Below are 14,818 nucleotides of genomic sequence, written 5' to 3'. Positions count from 1 at the left end.
GTTGCATGCAATCACAGTATGGCATGGTTTTATTTGGATTTATCTTTTTTGAACTGAGCAAAATGTTCTTAAGGCTGCTTATTGCTCAAAACTGGAAATAGGAGGAGTTACCAGAGGTATTGGCAATTATCAACTTACTTATCTTTACTAGAAGTGTTGAATATATGGAAGTTAAAAATTGTGGGGGTCAAAGGAAATATTATCTAAAGTTGGAGATGTGGATAAAATGTACCTGTATGTATATGGATTAGCCCTTGTAACTTCACTCTTTACCTTTAATGAAAAGGAAAAGTATTGGAACACACCTGAATGTTGCTAATCTATTATTTGTAATTATTTGATTTCTCTATTCTTGTGTGATTTTGCATTACAATTTGTATTAAATGGAACAATGCTATTTGTTTAAAAACAATAAATTATAAATACATTTAAAGTGTCAGTTTCATATATAACGCCTGAGAGTTTATTGTACGATGCCCCACAACATATGTAAATTAAATTGTGTGTATGATTGTTTTTGTGTTTTTTTTTTTTGCAGACATTGTGACAGTTTTTAGGGGTCATTTACGACCACAAGTGTAATGACCAAAGTGCTTTACTCCCCACAATTCGACCATTGTTGTGATCTCAGGGGGAGAAGCAAAGCCGTTCTCATCCACCCTGCCATGTGTGTGCACTGATGCATTGTATTGGCCTATTAGCGTGTACATAGGGCAAATTTCAGCAGGAAAATGCATATTTTAGCATTTCTGCACAGAAATATGGGCTAATGCTGTGCTTGTCAGTGCACACACAAGGCTGGGAGGGCAAGCGTATACCTACTTTTTCTCCATTGGTGTGTGTTCTCCAGCACAGAAAATGTGGTCTTTGCCCCTGGTGTTAGGAGAGATTGTGCATGCTATTTATGCATCTAACCAGTAGATTTCCCTGTGTCCTAGAATTATTTATATTGCTAAGCGTGTTACCATAAGTTTATTTCTTACAAAGAAAGATAAACAGGGTCAAATGCCAAGGCAGGACGCCTGGCTACATGCTGAGGAGCACTGGGGACGTGCAGCTCCTACCCGTGCGCTTGCGTCCGCGTGGACAGCCTACGGATAGACCACGCAGCCTAGGTGCGCCCGTGATTCAAATCCACCCCTGTTACCTCACATAAAACAGTAATACAACTGTGTGTTAATGGGTGTGCTCACGTACTGCTATCAAAAAGATATAGTGTCATGTGACATGTTCTCTGTTAACAAAGTTATGACTCCTTGAAGGAAGAGAAGCTTGGTGTCTGTGTGCATTTTCTCTTCTGTTGGAAAGACAACTGATATCTCACATGAGTTTGAGCTAATATAAAATTGCAGTTATCCCATCTCTTAAGCAGGAACCCTACAATATTTTCATGGTATATTTCATGCTTACTGCTTACAAATATATGTCATTGTGGTGCTCTATGCAGCCCATTTTTACAAACTGAATTTATATATCAGTATATTACAACCTGAAATGCTTATTTTTCTTGCACCCTGCCTGGAAGCAAAGTTCGAGATATGCAATGTCACCTCAAATATCAATATAACTCGATTATAATTACCAGGGCATTTGCAAACCATAGCCGTCCCCTTTAAATCCAGCTATAACCAAGGCAGTCACATAGATGAGAAACTGAGGGTCCACTTATAGGAGCCACTGCTGCTTAAGTGGATCCAGCTTATTGGGAGAAGGCTGTAAACAGTATGACCCTTCATTGTTCCAGGTTGAATCCTAATTGTATAAATTGGAAGTTCACCTTTAAATAGAATTTGATATATTGTACATGGGCTTATTCAAAGCAATTTTCCAATTCCTGCAAAGTAAAAACTAAATAATTTTAAGAAAATTCCAAAAATAAAAGCTGAAAACCATTACAAAATTGACTACTACTAGACACTGTCTACATCATCATAAACATGAACTTTTAGGTAATATGGTCCTTTAAAAAGTCATTTTTTAAAATCATGATTGTAGCATGAATCAGTTGAGACTAGTGATGATCACATTTTTTTGGCATGGATTCACTGCAAAAAATGTTTGCAACAAAAAATGCACTGCAAAAAAACTTATAGACTCTAATAAAAACTATAGACTCCAATGTTTTCTGAACAGAAAAAAGTACAGTGCCCATAGACGCCAATGTATTTTTTTAAAAACAAGTTGCCATGGAAAAATGGCAATTGACTTCAAAGTATTTGCAAAATTTTCTCAGATGACAGATGAACTAATTTACTCAGATTAACTTGAGCCCACAGTCTTTGTAACTCCAGGGCAAATCCACCAGATGGTGCTGAAATATTAGGATGTATTATGCCTTAAAGCAGATGGAAAATGCATAACACTTGGGCAGAAGTTGAAGCTTCGCTCTGCAGAATAGTACACCAGCTCTGTTCATTAGTAATGGGCGAATTTGCGCCATTTAGATTCGGCCGGAAAATTCGCAAACTTCCCACGATACGGTGAAAAATTAGCCGGCGAAAATGCGCTGGCGTCCAAAAAATTGACGCCAGCATCCATTTTTTCCTCCATCGAATTTTCGCGCCTGTATGTATCATTTCATCCAGTGGTGTAACTAGATATGTATGGGCACCACAGCAAATTATTTTTCAAGCTCGTCAAATGTCTAGAGGTTGAACCAATATTTATTAAATTTGTATATAAATTAGGGCCTCATGGGGCCCCTATAACTCCTGGGCCCCCTTGCAGCTGTAGGGTCTGCTTCCTCTGTAGTTACGCCCCTGATTTCATCCCTTTCTATCAACTGCATCGTGCGTGCCCTTCCTTCTCTACTGCATTTACAGTATGCTGCATTTGAATCACATGAGAACCCCTGTATTATACTGAACAGTAATTAAAATTGTGCTTCAGAGCCCCCTCAACGACTAGGCTTGCTATAGTTGTATCACCTGTGCCCCCCGCCCCCCGGAATGCTGCCCTGATTCTGCATGCATTAATCATAAACCCCCCCGTCCAGTTCAAGTATGTGCTGCTGTAGAAGGGATATTATTATTATTATTATTAATATACAACTGCCAAATCAGACAATCTGCCTTTCTGGGAGGGAGCTATAGTTCAGCAGCAGCTGAACTACATGATAGCCCATGATTAAGTGCCCTTGTGGGTACGAAACGCGTAGGGCAGATGGAGATGCAAGTATACATTTTTAAACTTTGTAAAATAAAAATATATTTTTTAATTACATCTTTCTGGTCCTGTGGGATCCGTTTTGAGTGCCGGACAGCCCCGTTCTTTCTTCAAATTTTTAACACTATGGGAGGTTGGATTTGCTTTTATTCTTTTGCAGAACTTATTAGGATGTGTGTGTGTGTGCAGAAGGGTTGTTGTTAGACTCCTTTCTCAGTCCCAGCCACTGCTTGGGATTTCAGCTCCTTGGAAAAAGGCAAACCCATCCCCGGAAAGGTAGAGCTGTGCGATGACAAAATTTATTCGACGGCGGCTAATCGCGCAAATTTGCGCCTGGGGAATACATTCGCCCATCACTACTGTACATATTTTAAATAAAAGATGCAAAGACCTAGGAGAACATTTCTACCATTTGAAACTTCTGATATGGATTTTTGAAATCACATTGTATATTCTTATATTAATATATAACCCATTGACTGATAATGTCACTGTGTATTTCAACACACAATACACTATTCATAAGCTCTCTCATAAATTATGAAACTTGTAAAGCCAACACGTTGTTTTTTAAACATCCAGTGATAGACATAATATCAAAGGCTATTGTGATACTAAGCTCTATAGTTAGTATAGGTATGGGTATATAGAATTTAATTAAAAGTAGAGAGGGGTGTGTGTATGGATGCTGGGTTTTTATTTAAAGGGGTTGAACTTGATGGATTTGATATAAATATGTACAGTCTACTAGTTATGGATACAGCATATTTTGTCCCTTTTTTGTTGGGTCTTGTAGGAGACAGGATTCTTCCTGACCCCCCCCCCATCTGAGTAACACCCCAGTGTATTAAATTTCTTCATGGGCATGTTGTCAGTAAACTTTTCTCTTATAGCAACATCAACGAGTCTGTCTTGATGAGGTCTGGTTAAAACACCACAACACATTTCAACAGTTTCCCAATATATATCCCTTTACTACACAGTGAGGAACATTACTGTAATGTTTAGTTTATAGTACAGGTATGGGACCTGTTATCCAGAATGCTCTGGACCTGGGGTTTTCCGGTTAACGGATCTTTCCGTAATTTGGGTCTTCATGCCTTAAGTCTACTAGAAATTCATCTAAACAGTAAAAAACCCAATAGGCTGGTTTTGCTTCCAATAAGGATGAATTATATCTTAGTTAGTATCAAGTACAAGCTACTGTTTTTTTATTACAGAGAAAAAGGAAATAATTTTTAAAAATTTGGATTATTTGGATAAAAATGGAGTCTATGGGAGACATAATTCAGGGCTTTCTGGATATTGGGTTTCCGGATAAGAGATCCTATACTTGTACCAGTAAATGCTATTGTTTAGTGAATGATCAATAAAATGATCTGATACTACATATCCTTTTGATGACGAATTCTTGTTTGCTAAAGAAATATATTTTGCTCTAAACATAGATATTATTTTGGTTACTATTCTAGCACAGCCACAAGATTCCAGAGAAATGCTTATGTTGTATAATCTGACTAAGTTGTTGGCAATTAATTTGCCTCTATTAACTACTATGCAAATAAAACAATAGTCTAATAACACACCCAACACACCGACAGGAGAAACTCACAAGGTTCCTTTTCCTGCCTGGATCTCAATTAAAGATAATCTAAATATAATTCCTACATTAAACAATATCACAATTAAATAAAAACAGCAATACACATTTTATTACAGGTATGGGATCCATTATCTGTAAATCGTTTATCCAGAAAGTTCCTAAATTACGGTAAGGCCATTTCCCATAGACTCCATTTTAACCAAATAATTAACATTTTTAAACACGATTTCCCTTTTCTCTGTGATAATAAAACAGTACCTTATATTTGATCCTAAGATATAACCAATCCTTATTGGGTATAATTAATGTTTAAATGATTGCTTAGTAGGCAAAGTGTGCTGATCCAAATTATAGAACGATCCATTATCCAGAAAACCTCAGGTCCTGAGCATTCTGGATAACAGATCCCACACCTGTAAAACCAAGTGGTAATACATTTTTCCCTGTTCAACTCCATGTCATAAACAAAGACATGGAGTTGTTCAGGAAAGGAAAATCATGGTAAGTATGATATAGTTTTCTCTTTTCACATTAGCTCCCTACCTCCAGCTCAGAAGTGTCAGATATTCATGATTTATCAACCTGTAAATCAATTGAGTATTATCACAATTGACTTCACTCTAAGTCAGTCTATGAATATTTAAAAGGTGATGTCCACCCCATAACCTTTGGGTAAAGAAATCTTATTCTAAGACACTTTCAAATTAAAGGCATTTGTAATTAAAATTGAAAGCAGCATTTGATTATTGTTTAGAATATTTGCAATCAGAGACTTTAAACAGCGCATAAGATACTGCTTTCAATAGCAATGGCATTTAAACCCATTGAATTTGGAATATTTGGTTAGACTTGCATTCCATTGTGAGAAAAAAAAAATCAGTTTTATGTGAACATAAAAATGACTACTCCGTATGAATGAATCATTTTGTTTAAAGCGGATTAAGGGAATATTGTCAGCAGAATAGAATTGATTTGTTTACCTTTACCTGAAAGTACAGGTTTCCCATGCTCTTTCTGTGGTGAAAAAATAACCAATGTGAGAAAAAGAACATTAGTTCAGACCTCAGACAATGGGGCAGATTTATTATAGATCAAACTGGAATCCAGAAGGATTTCCTCTAGTTAAATCTGTTTCATGATCAAAACTTTTTCTGACTGCCAGGAAATAGTTGGCATGCCTTTTTATTGCTGGACTAAACTGTCTGGTTGGTATAATCATAAAGCGCCTTTCATCTCTTAAAACTGCACCTCTACTAAACAATATTCCTTGGTGCAAAGAAACAGAACCTTTATAGGGCGCATTTACTTTCCAAGAGCTTGGGTTTGGTTTTATTTCCCCACAGTCAGTTGTGTATAAAACCCTATTCGTTAAAGGTTCTTGTGCCAAAATGCACTCCGTGCACTTCAATATAGTTGTGCTCAACGAGCACTGCTGCACGTATTAATCCAGAGGAACCCTGGAGCTACTGTCACCTCCTAACCAGCCTGTAGCTCCATGGTTTATTCAGTGCCCTGCTTCACTGGGTGCAGAACACTTGCCTCTAACGAATAGGGTGCACGTGACTTTGCTCACTGCAGCTGGGGTTGTAAATAAGCACTATTATCAAGAGACAGTATACATAAATGCCTCTCCATTGCTGCTTGTCAAGCTCCCCTAAATAGACTGCTTGAGCAATATGGTGATAAGGTGGCTTAATCCCTCTTTACTGTGCCTAATACAAAACAATAACCCCAGCACAGGCCACAACCTGTACCTGTGGGTATGGGATCAATTTCCTTGTGACCTGTTGTTTGGGGGATCTAGAAACCCGAAGCGCTATTTCAAAGCTATGAAGATTCCTACTGGTTAATACTTCAAATCCTCCTGTGTTATCTCTCACCCCATCAGATCAGTAATGGCAGTTTTCCTCAGCACTTGCCATTGCCATCTCCCCATTTATACAAAAAAAGATCTAAAACTAAGTAGGGGTCTTGACCCACGTGGAACGTCAACTGAAGCCACTGTTTGTAAATTATAATTATATATTTGCCGGAGAAATAAAAAATGATATAAAATATAATTATATATTGTTAATTTATCTATTATGGGGAGAATGTCTTCCTGAATGCAGAAAATCACAGCAGGAAAAAGGAAAAGCTTGTTCATTCTTTGGCAAGGAGAAACACATCATTTATCTGCCTTTGTGAACTACCTGAATTCCAACAGATTCACTTTTTTGGATATGGATATGTATGTCAGATGAGAGTCTACAGATCACAAAACTTTTTTGCATGCTACTAGTTCCCCCCTACATCAATTATACATGCAATACCATTTCCTCCAAAGACCAGACTCACATACATCACTTCTGAACCCCAGACCTTTGATGCCTCAAAACAGAATATGACTTTAAGATTCACTAAAAGAGGTTATGCCTCTGATATTATCAGCAAAGCTATAACTAAGGTGATCCAGATGATATAGTTTTAGGGATAAATCTAAACCAGGAAATTATTTGTTGTTCAGTATATATGGTTATATGTATGTATGTATGTATATTTTTATTTGTAAAGCACTCCTTGAGGGCAAAGCACTGTACAGCAAAACAATAAATTAGTAGTAACAAACAAGGGGTCATTGGAATAAAAAGTAACAATAAGTGCATTATTAGAAATACAATTCACATAAATATAAAAAATATAATTACAATACAGATTAAGTGCTCAGTGTCAAGAAAACAAAAGGCTAGAGGACCCTACCCCGTAGGGCTTACAGTCTAAATGGGAGGGTAACATACAGACACAATTCAGAGGGGTATGAAGGTGCTGTGGGTTACAGTTTGTTACACTGTTATATAAGTGCCAGTTCAGGTGTTATCCCGGTGCTCCCAGAGGTAGTATGGTTATATAGTATGGTTATTTATTAATCCTTTTTTCATTTTTAATCTCAAAGAATCACTTGTCAATCTACATATGTGGTTTATGTCATCATCTGTTCTTATATAGGCTAACTATCCAAAAACAAAGTATTATTAAAGGAGGCACTGACAAAACACCATTAGTGAAACAAGATAAAACAAATAGCTTTACATTTCTGCTCTAGTTCTGATCCAGATGCAGGACTATTTTCTATTTTGTATATCCTTAGTTGCAATGTGAGACTCCCTAACTTATGTATTGTTTTTATTGGGTTATTATTGGCTGAACTGGTTCTCCTCTAATATATCTTTGTCTTTCCTTTGTTTAATGTTTAATAGCCGCCAGTTGGACAGCACTGGGCTACAATATGTGTGGCTGGGATGCAGCAGGTATTTCACCACTTTGCCCTTTGCACTTCTGGTCCTCTGCCCGATCTACATTTTGTGGAGCACGAATGTGTTTTCTTAGTGCCATGATTTGTAGTAGAACACAATTGCCACTTTTGTGAGCATGAGCACTAACAGTTTCTGCCCCGAAACAGAACTAGTCGCACTCATCACCTAAGACTACATGGGGATACTTCAGGTTTACAGTATATTAATATTATTAAGAGCTTTACTTTTATTTTGCCTATTTTGTCTATATTTTCCCCTGATAAAGACCTTTTATTGGTTAAAAAACATTTGACTCCTTGTATAATATAGCCCTTGCCCCTTTCTGCTAATCGAGTTTAAAATACTTTTTTTCTGAGTGTACAATCCCTATTACATTTTTATATGAAGTTGTTAGGTGGTTTAGCATATTATGGTATTTTTGAGTGTGAACTTTCTGACTTCTAGATTGTCCCAGTGCAGCAGCCCATAGCAACTAATCAGCAATTTGTTCAGATTATTACCCATTTGAAAATGAAAGCAAATACGGTATCTGATAAGTTACTATGAGCAAATGAACTAGTGTAACACCCAGCTTTGTATTTCAGCCCTAGTATCTCAAATTTAGTTATTAAATTACACTTGAAACTTAGCCTGCACTCAAAGGAGGATTATATTAGAATACAAAATACATGTAACTTTTTGTGAGCAATGCTGATTTTGTACAGTACTTGTACTATCCTCTTAAGTCCCACAATTAGTGATGGGCGAATTTGCGCCATTTCGCCGGAAAATTTGCGTCTCGTTTTTGACGTCCGCTTTTTCGACATATTTTTTTGACGCCGGCGAATTTTTCCGGGCAAATTTTCGCGGGAGTTTCGCAAATTTATTCGCTGGTGGCGAATTGCACAAATTTGCTGCAAATTCGCGCCTGGCGAATAAATTCGCCCATCACTACCTACAATGCTGCAAATATTTTCATGAAAAGATGGAATTCTAACCCCTATGGAAATTATAACCTTTCAGTAAATACAAGACCACACTAATGCTGCTTCCTCCAAATCTCTGATATATGACTATGTGTTGTCACTTTATATGCTCAAAGTACCTACGTAGGCTACAATTTTGAAAATGGAGGTACCCATGCCTTTGTTCAGGAAGCATGCCCTTATTGTGCATATAGATTAAACAAATCTATTGCAGTCAGCGTTTCGTGATAAACGTCCCAATTTCTATGTGCAATTAACTTTTTATGGGCAAATAGAAATAAAACATCACTGCAAAACTGAATATATAATAAAATCACAAAAAATGCAATAAACTCATTAAACGCAAGTCATGCTGGCAATAAAATACTTATTTTGGGGTGATAAATACTCAGTACAGTAAAATAAATATGTTCATGTGTATATGCGTATGTACACTTATAGAATTGATTGATGTATGCATGTATGTGCATGCGGATAAATGTATGAGTGTCCTGTGGGTGTGCAAAAAATCCCACCCCCAGAAAAGTATGTGTATCTTTTATAGTTAATTGTGTAGGTGTTTACAATATTTTCTACATGTATTCTGATGTTCTGGGCCTGACTGATGGTGTCCAAAGGGTAATACATTCCCTTTCTCTGCTTGTTGTTGAGCTAAAATGTTGAGCTGGCTTTCTCCAGTGGTGTGTTGCATATTGTAAAATGTAAAAATTTTTTGGGCGAAGTGTCTATATATGTTATATTGTGTAATTCTAACCATTCTAGAAATAAGATCCTGGAGTGAATTTTAAGAGGCAGGGAACAATGGCTATCATTAACAATGCAAATCCCAGAGGACCTGTACCATGCGGTTCATTGCAGATTTTTAGTATACTTCTGTGTCTATAATCACATTTAATTATGGATACATTTTTCTGCTTTCTTTCTAGTTCATTCATGCTTTCTGTCATTGAGGTACCTTTTCTGATTCAAGGCCACACCTCACCTTTTGAGGCCCCACCCCAGCATATAAAGTTGCAAACATTTGAAGACTTTACTGAATTTATCATTTGGCAATACTTTCCAATATATCTACCTCAACAAATCTCTATATCTTTATTGCCTACCCATAATTGAATAGAGAGTCTGTTTAAGTGAAGGTGAATCTTCTTTCTTATCTCAAGGAATGCTGTTTACCTATCAATTGTCACTAAAGTGACACAAGCTATTTTTGCCCACTATCTTTAAATGCTGCTTTAACTGCACAAGGTGAAAGTGATAAGGATTGAGTGTGTGTATGTGGATGGGGGATTTTGGTGTGGTTGAAATAATCAGTGCTAATAATGTAAATTCCAGATGACACCATACTGAGTGGTTTGTTTGTAATAACAGGAATGCTATTTTGGCATTTTTTCACTAGTTTATCCTTTGAAGCTTGCGGTGCCCTAAGAAAGTTTTCTTTAGACTCCTCTCCAATATTGGATAGCACATAACACAGTTCCACATATTTGGAAATATTATTGTATTGGTCATTTAGCCTGTCAGGGCCACAAAGCTGTTGGGTTCAGAAAATAAGGAGAAAGGAGGAAGCTGGCAATGGGAAACAAGATTAGGCAAAAGTCCAAGATGAGTTGTTAGAAGAGATAAACACATCCATAGTGCAATTTCAGGTTCAGGTCAGGACATGCAGCAATCAAAATAGTCAGAAACATGCCAGAAGTCAATAAATCCAAATAACAGGTGAAGAGTTCATCAAGGAACTTAGAATGTAAGACTTACAGTTGGGAAAATACAATATTAGTTAATGCACATCAATTCAGCACATCAGGGCCACAAGACTGCCAGGAAGTACAAAGCTGTCATTAGGAAACATACAGATTAGGCAAAAGTCCAATGGTGAGGTATACAAAGAGCTAAACAGCACCATAGTCTAAGTTCAAGCACAGGTCAGAGCAGGTAATGATTAAAATAGTTAATGAACCAAAACTCCAAATATATAAGCACCTAAGATCTTGCAGCTTTAAATGTACTGTATATCTACTGCCATTCACTTTTCCTGATTGTGCATACTCATTTAGTGCTGCTGCTTTACGACTCTACTATTGATTATATTTCATGCATTCCTTTGGTCAGTTACATACCTTATCAAATCTCTAGTCTAATCAAATCTAATCTAATCTAGTCTAATCAAATTCCCTGGTCCTATGTCTGGCCAAATCTTGATAACAGACACTGGGTGGAAATGTGGATAAGAATCTCTGCTAAGCATTTGGACCCTTCGCTCACATCCATGGGATTCTCACCTCCTTAACTGTTTTGGATTTCTCTGGAAAATACATAAAATACATTTTAACTTCCACCATATTAATGTATAATATTACCTTGTGTGTTATATACTGCTTTCAGGTAACCTCTTCACTTTACACTCTGTACATACCAAAAATCATAATATATGTGCTTGGTTAGCAGAGCTGTGACCTGTGTGCTTACAACACTCTCAGTTACTGAATACCACTGAATAGGCTTGTCACACCCAACCATTACTGCTTTAACCTTCTCTCTAACTGTGCCTTTTTATCTTGTTCAGTCTAGTATTACATTTTGTACTTCTTTAATTCTGCTTTAGTCTGCAGTTTTAGACACTTTTGATCATTCTCTCTAGCGCCATAGTCTATTTTCACTGGAGATTTAAGAAACTGAACCATCTTATCACTTCTTATCTTTAGTTCATGTCACAGACTGTCTAAAAGCAATTTCTGCATTCATGTCTTCTCGTTGTCAAAAAATCAACATGGACAAAACAGAACTGGACCTCTTCTAGCCTTCCCCTTCTGTTTCCCTGCCTGATATCATTTTCAAAACTCCATCACCTCATTCATTCCCCACATTCAAATGCTCACTAAATCATGCCATTTTAACCTAAGGAACATTTACTTCCACCCTTCCTCGCACAACAGACTACTAGAATTCTCATGCATGCCCTTGTCATTTCTTGTCATTTCTTGTCATTTCTTGTCATTTCTTGTCATTTCTTGTCATTTCTTGTTTAGATTATTGTAATTCACTGTTATGAGGACAACCCTTGTCTAAACTGACCACACTGCAATACATCATGAACACTGCTGCCAGACTCATACACTCATTCTTGTACCCGCTTAAAAAAAGTGCTCACCAATGCCCTCTCTCTATATATATATATATATATATATATATACACCCTAATTAACAAGTACACCCCCAGACATAACTCTCAGTCTGCACCTGACCTCTTTCTTTCCTTCTCACTGATTACTTCCTTCCAATGATGCATCTAGGAGTTTTCACAAGCTGCACCCATTCATAAGCCCTCAGCAACCTCCAACCAAGCCCCCCTACCAGGGACAGACTGGGGGGCCCGGGGCCGACCAGGGCTTCTGCCTCAGGGCCCCCCCCCCTCCAGACCCCGGGGGATGCTGTCTCAGCGGCTCCTGTCTGGCAACCCACCCGATGCGCATGTGTGCAAGTGTGCACTCGCGCATGCACATCAGCACACGCCAGCGCATGTATGCCAGTGAGCATCAGCACAAACTCACGCATGTGTGGCAGCAAGCATACTGCTTTTTTTTTTTGATGTGAGGAAGAAAACAAGGGTGCGGATCTAGGCTGGTGGGGCCCACTGGAGCCGGGGGCCCACCAAGTCTTTTCCTTGTGTCCAGCCGGCCCAGTCTTACCCTGCCCCCTACTCTTTGTTCATACACACACTAACTACTAGTACTCACCTCTCATTCTGCACATACCATCACTAGTCTAACCAACAGAAACAATCACACTGGTTATCCTCACCATGTTTCTCACTTAAGATGACCATAGACATGACAATTACAATCTTTACTGCAACTATTGGTTTTCAATACAGACATTTAGAGCAGAATCGTCATATATACAGGTAGAGACAATAGAATTCTACTTGTATTTGACGATTCAGCAGTAAACAGTGGCCAGAGAGCCTTTAAAGGTGCCCAATCAAAATTTTCCAACCTGCCTGATCCTAGTTACTTCCAATTCTTTTGCCAATATCAGTTATCGTGTCTCCTTCAATACACACACCCAATATAATATCTGCGCGTCTATGTCCACCATTATTCTCCCGCTTATAATGTAAGCTCTGTTGAGCAGGATCCTCCCCTATTGTCTCTTTACAATATTCGATTGTAACAGCGAATCAATTTTGGTGCAATCTTTTGTCTGTGTAGATATGGGACCTGATAACCGGAATGCTTGGGATCTGAGGTTTTCCAGATAACGGATCTTTCCGTAATTTGGATCTTCATACCTTAAGATTACTAGTAAATCATGTAAACATTAAATAAACCCAATAGTTTGGATCAAGTACAAGGTGCTGTTTTATTATTACAGGGAAAATCAGTTTTAAAACTTTGGATTATTTGGATAAAATGGAGTCAATGGGAAATGGCCATATACCTGTATATACCTGTATATGTATTTAATTTGGTGTTGTATTTGTATCCCTTTACTCTGTAAAGCACTGCAGGGAATGATGGCGAGATTTAAATATTAATGTACATTTTTTAATTTCATTACATTTTCCTTCATTAGTAAAAACTTTATTTTTTGGGTTTACATTCCTTATAAGCAATAGCATATCAACAATACAACATTACTGAAACTATAGTACATGAAAAACAGGTAAAGTGTATACTGACCAGAGATTTTAGTAAAAACTGCCACACTGTTTAACTTACCCAAAATCCTGTCTATGAACAAATGAATGGTTAAAGTGATAGTAAGCCCTAATTGATGTGAGTATTGTATAGAGGTATGCTTGCTGAAGACATGGCTACCACAGGATTTATCTTCTTTAAGGTAACAATACATTGGATGTTTTCTAAAATAAGTAAATATTATGAAATAAAACAATAGTGTTTAATACAAGGAGCTGACCAAATACCATTGTGGGATCAGGAAATACCCACTTTTCGTTTGTGACAGCAAATGTTGTGGGGCTTTTTTTTGTAAAGCTCTGAATTATTTTCTGGTGCAATACAGTATATAAATAAATGTTGAATATTTAGCAAATGGTGAATATTTAGCAAATGCATTTGCAAACAAACAAGAGAGGGGGAAAAGAAACTTGAAGGATTTTTGGCATGAGCAAGTGCAAAGCACAAAACAAGGCACTGTTGTGCACCCTCAAATGCTATTAACAATGGTACTTGTACCTATATAAACTCCTTACAACTTGCACTTAGCTCTACAGCAACAGCAGTAAACATTTTATTATGTGCAATAGGCCAGTTTCTTGTGGGGTGTGTGCACTGTGGACATATAATCAAAGTGTAAACACTCGATTCCCTAACAAAAATATAGGTAAAAAACCTGGAGGTACCAGTTTTCAAAAAGGAATCACATACAAGAAATTGAATTTAAGTTGATTTGGGGTACAGGGATAGGATCCATTATCTAGAAACTCGGTATCCAGGAAGTTCCCAATTACAGGATGGCCATCTCCCATAGACTCCAATTTAATCAAATACTTGAAATTTTTAAAAAATTATTTCCTTTTTCTCTTTAATAACAAAACAGTACCATATATTTGATCCCAGCAAAGATATAATTAATCCTTATTGAAGGCAGAACAATCCTATTGCGTTTATTTAATGTTTAAACGATTCTTTAGAAAATTTAAAGGGCACGTCAACTCCAAAATAAAAATTTGCCTAATAAAGAATACATAATTCTAAGCACCTTTCCAATACACATTTATTAAAAAGTACCTTTAACATTAATTGTAAAAATACTTGCTAACTGAAAATGGA

This window comes from Xenopus laevis, chromosome 4L (assembly GCF_017654675.1).
Source record: "Xenopus laevis strain J_2021 chromosome 4L, Xenopus_laevis_v10.1, whole genome shotgun sequence".
In the NCBI taxonomy this organism is placed as follows: domain Eukaryota; kingdom Metazoa; phylum Chordata; class Amphibia; order Anura; family Pipidae; genus Xenopus; species Xenopus laevis.
Note: the sequence above shows the minus strand (reverse complement) of the source record.